The following is a 5905-nucleotide window of genomic DNA, read 5'->3' as shown; positions in this document are numbered from 1 at the left end:
ACTACTGAAAGAAAACTATTTTTAATTGTAGATTGTTTTTGGTTTTTTTTCACTTTGTTTTCGAGTATGGTCCAAGGTGAGGAGTATACTTATAAACAAAATGATGGCATCAGTAGGTTTTTCGCGGGCACAGTTTTTCAGTGGTCTGCCCATGTGAAGTCGCGGGTACAGCTAGTAGAAGAATATAACTACTATAATACTGCCTCCTATATACAAGAATATAACTACTATAATACTGCCTCCTATATACAAGAATATAACTACTATATTACTGCTCCTATATACAAGAATATAACTACTATAATACTGCTCCTATATACAAGAATATAACTACTATAATACTGCCCCTATATACAAGAATATAACTACTATAATACTGCCCCCTATATACAAGAATATAACTGCTATAATACTGCCTCCTATATACAAGAATATAACTACTATAATACTACTACTTATATTCTTGTATATAGGGGGCAGTATTATAGTAGTTATATTCTTGTATATAGGGGCAGTATTATAGTAGTTATATTCTTGTTATATAGGGGGCAGTCTTATAGTAGTTATATTCTTGTATATAGGGGCAGTATTAGGCTGGGTTCACACGACGATGTTACGTCCGTAATGGACGGAACGTATTTCGGTCGGAAGTCCCAGACCGAACACACTGCAGGGAGCCGGGCTCCTAGCATCATACTTATGTACGATGCTAGGAATCCCTGCCTCTCCGTGGAACTACTGTCCCGTACTGAAAACATGATTACAGTACGGGACAGTTGTCCTGCAGCGAGGCAGGGACTCCTAGCATCGTACATAAGTATGATGCTAGGAGCCCTGCTCCCTGCACTGTGTTCGGTCCGGGACTTCCGGCCGAAATACGTTCAGTCCATTACGGACGTAACATGGTCGTGTGAACCCAGCCTAATACTGCCCCTATATACAAGAATATAACTACTATAAGACTGCCCCCTATATAACAAGAATAAACCTAATATAATACTGCCCCTATATACAAGAATATAACTACTATAATACTGCCCCTATATACAAGAATATAAGTACTATAATACTGCCCCTATATACAAGAATATAAGTACTATAATACTGCCCCCTATATACAAGAATATAACTACTATAATACTGCCCCCTATATACAAGAATATAACTACTATAATACTGCCCCCCTATGTACAAGAATATAACTACTATAATACTGCCCCTATATACAAGAATATAACTACTATAATACTGCTCCTATATACAAGAATATAACTACTTTAAAACTTCTCCTATATACAAGAAAATAACTACTATAATACTGCTCCTATATACAAGAATATAACTACTATAATACTGCCTCCTATATACAAGAATATAACTACTATAATACTGCCCCCTACATACAAGAATATAACTACTATAATACTGCCCCCTACATACAAGAATATAACTACTATAATACTGCCCCCTACATACAAGAATATAACTACTATAATACTGCTCCTATATACAAGAATATAACTACTATAATACTGCTCCTATATACAAGAATATAACTACTATAATACTGCCCCTATATACAAGAATATAGCTACTATAATACTGCCTCCTATATACAAGAATATAACTACTATAAAACTGCCTCCTATATACAAGAATATAACTACTATAATACTGCCTCCTATATACAAGAATATAACTACTATAATACTGCCCCTATATACAAGAATATAACTACTATAATACTGTCCCCTATATACAAGAATATAACTACTGTAATACTGCCCATATATACAAGAATATAACTACTATAATACTGTCCCCTATATACAAGAATATAACTACTATAATACTGTCCCCTATATACAAGAATATAACTACTATAATACTGTCCGCTATATACAAGAGTATAACTACTATAATACTGTCCCCTATATACAAGAATATAACTACTATAATACTGTCCCCTATATACAAGAATATAACTACTATAATACTGTCCCCTATATACAAGAATATAACTACTATAATACTGTCCCTATATACAAGAATATAACTACTATAATACTGCCCCCTATATACAAGAATATAGCTACTATAATACTGCCTCCTATATACAAGAATATAACTACTATAATACTGCCTCCTATATACAAGAATATAACTACTATAATACTGCCCCTATATACAAGAATATAACTACTATAATACTGTCCCCTATATACAAGAATATAACTACTGTAATACTGCCCCTATATACAAGAATATAACTACTATAATACTGTCCCCTATATACAAGAATATAACTACTATAATACTGTCCCCTATATACAAGAATATAACTACTATAATACTGTCCCCTATATACAAGAATATAACTACTATAATACTGTCCCCTATATACAAGAATATAACTACTATAATACTGTCCCTATATACAAGAATATAACTGCTATAATACTGCCCCCTATATACCAGAATATAACTACTATAATACTGTCCCCTATATACAAGAATATAACTACTATAATACTGTCCCCTATATACAAGAATATAACTACTATAATACTGTCCCCTATATACAAGAATATAACTACTATAATACTGTCCCTATATACAAGAATATAACTACTATAATACTGCCCCCTATATACAAGAATATAGCTACTATAATACTGCCTCCTATATACAAGAATATAACTACTATAATACTGCCCCTATATACAAGAATATAACTACTATAATACTGTCCCCTATATACAAGAATATAACTACTGTAATACTGCCCCTATATACAAGAATATAACTACTATAATACTGTCCCCTATATACAAGAATATAACTACTATAATACTGTCCCCTATATACAAGAATATAACTACTATAATACTGTCCCCTATATACAAGAATATAACTACTATAATACTGTCCCCTATATACAAGAATATAACTACTATAATACTGTCCCTATATACAAGAATATAACTGCTATAATACTGCCCCCTATATACCAGAATATAACTACTATAATACTGCCCCCCTATGTACAAGAATATAACTATTATAATACTGCTTCTATATACAAGAATATAACTACTATAATACTGCTCCTATATACAAAATATAACTACTATAATACTGCTCCTATATACAAGAATATAACTGCTATAATACTGCCCCCTATATACCAGAATATAACTACTATAATACTGCCCCCCTATGTACAAGAATATAAATAAATGAATATGTTAATTTTCATATCTGTCTGGAGATTCTCTCATGTACTACCTTCATGATCAAGTAAAATAAAGATAGAGATGTCATTCATATATTTCTCTATCATGTTCCAGCATTCATTAGCAAGTTTTATTCTATAATATTATCCCATCAAGTGAAATTAAATGGGGTCACTAGTTGTCACTGTTTCCAGGAGCAGGAACCATAGCGCTAGTTCACAGTACTGGGGGGTAAATTAATTCCTGAGTCTAATGAATTGAATGTGCTCCTGGTTCCCGGGCTATGCACTTAGTTATAAGAGCACAGCTGGGTCCTGACAATAATAATCTTGCAGATTTGTTTTTTGATGTCTTGTCTAGAGCCATCATCCCGTTATCAGTCAAGTGTAATCCTTACAAATGGCTTGAACATTGAAAAGACACATAGTCACAACATGTATACTTACAGCTTGTGATAGAATTCCTGCTTTGGCTGCGTCTTGCATAGGATTGTATATTTGTAGCTGTGGATTGGTAAATCCTTGGGGTTATTACTCTATAGGCGAATTTGTCAATGTCAGCACTAAGGAGTGTCACCTAATGTGTAAAGCTGACTTCATACTGTCAATGATTGAATGTTATCCTCAATACAATTCTGCAGAGTTCTGGCAGATGGTGGCTCGTCACTGGTTGTGGCTTACCAATGTATAAGTATGGTTGGCTTACTTGGGGACGTATGAGTGGGGTATATGGGTAAAGCTAATTTTAACATATAACACATTATTAGGGCACTTGCTTTAACATACAGAGATACTTTGTATATCTTGGCCTATATGGGGTCTTTTCTGAGGATGACAATGTGTTTGTCGAGCATGCATATATGCCAGGAATGGGATAAACGGCTGATAGACATCCTGTTGCTGCTTATCCTCCACAAAAACAAAGAATGGTAAGGTTCAAAATCTAGCCTACTCCCTTTTCCCCTAATTTTGATGTCACAGAGCTGCCCCGCACAAATTAGATTGCCAGTGGATACCATCAAATTTGCTGGGGTCTGCCAACTATTATATAATGTGCAAACTCAGCTGTTTGGGCTCCAGATTTCTTCTTGGCATTAGTTTCTGGTACAGGAAGTAGCTGTCTGACATCCATATTAGCTCTCATAGGGCTGATTATTTGTCACCCGGTCAGCCAAAAGGTCCTCACTCTTTCATCTTTCTTTGGCAGTCACCCAAACATCTCTCACCTTAAGGCCTGATTTACACGAGCGTGTGCGCTTTGCGCGTGCAAAAAACGCTGCGTTTTGCGCGCGCAAAAGGCACTTGACAGCTCCGTGTGTCATCCGTGTATGATGCGCGGCTGCGTGATTTTCGCGCAGCCGCCATCATAGAGATGAGGCTAGTCAATGCCCGTCACTGTCCAAGGTGCTGAAAGAGCTAACTGATCGGCAGTAACTCTTTCAGCACCCTCGACAGTGAGTTCCGATCACAATATACACCAATCTGTGAATCAAAAAAAGACGTTCATACTTACCATGAACTTCCTGCTTCCTCCAGTCCGGTCTCCCGGCCGTTGCCTTGGTGACGCGTCCCTCTCTTGTCATCCGGCCCCACCTCCCAGGATGACGCGGCAGTCCATGAGACCGCTGCAGCCTGTGATTGGCTGCAGCCTGTGCTTGGCCTGTGATTGGCTGCAGCTGTCACTTGGACTGAATTGTCATCCTGGGAGGTCGGACTGGAGGAAGAAGCCGGGAGTTATCGGTAAGTCAGAACCTCTTGTTTTTTTTACACGTATATGTATATTGTGATCGGAAGTCACTGTCCATGGTGCTGAACCAGTTTAACTCTTTCAGCACCGTGGACAGTGACTGTCTCCTGCCGTCGCGTCCCCAAAAATTTTTTGCCGGTTTCGGTCAAAACGAGTTCGGCCGAAACCGGTGAAGTTCGGTGCGCTCATCTCTAATTTGACACTCCGTTTGGATGTTTGTAAACAGAAAAGCACGTGGTGCTTTTATGTTTACATTCATCCTTTTGACAGCTGTTGTGCGAATCACGCAGTTCGCACGGAAGTGCTTCCGTGCGGCATGCGTGGTTTTCACGCACCCATTGACTTCAATGGGTGCGTGATGCGCGAAAAACGCACGATTATAGAACATGTCGTGAGTTTTACGCAACGCACTCACGCTGCGCAAAATTCACGCATCGTCTACACTGCCCCATAGACTAATATAGGTGCGTACGACACGCGTGAAAAGCACGCGCGTCGCACGCGCGTATATTACGCTCGTGTAAATGAGGCCTAAGACATGCTTTATTTAATCTATATACATATGATCTGATATCATTGATCAGCTGTTTATTTGTCCATCAGGTACATGTCAGACAGTCCAGAACGGTAACTTGTTTCTTTAAAACTTAAAAAGTTTTCTTTTTTTTATGCTTTGTTTGTGTAACAATCTTTTAAAACAAGGAGTGCTGGGTAGTATAGTCCAGTGTAGACATCAATGAGGGAGGAAGTAGCTAACTTCTCCTACTTTTCAACAGAAATCAATAAAGTTGCCAATCTGGGAAAAATAACTAAAGCCGGCCATACACATTAGATGTATGTTGGCCGACTGTTGGTGGGACCGAACGACCCTCCAATGTGTATGACGGCGTCCCGACTCTCCCCAACAGCAGAAGTTGGTAGAG

Source organism: Rhinoderma darwinii, chromosome 9 (assembly GCF_050947455.1).
Source record: "Rhinoderma darwinii isolate aRhiDar2 chromosome 9, aRhiDar2.hap1, whole genome shotgun sequence".
Taxonomy (NCBI): domain Eukaryota; kingdom Metazoa; phylum Chordata; class Amphibia; order Anura; family Rhinodermatidae; genus Rhinoderma; species Rhinoderma darwinii.
Note: the sequence above shows the minus strand (reverse complement) of the source record.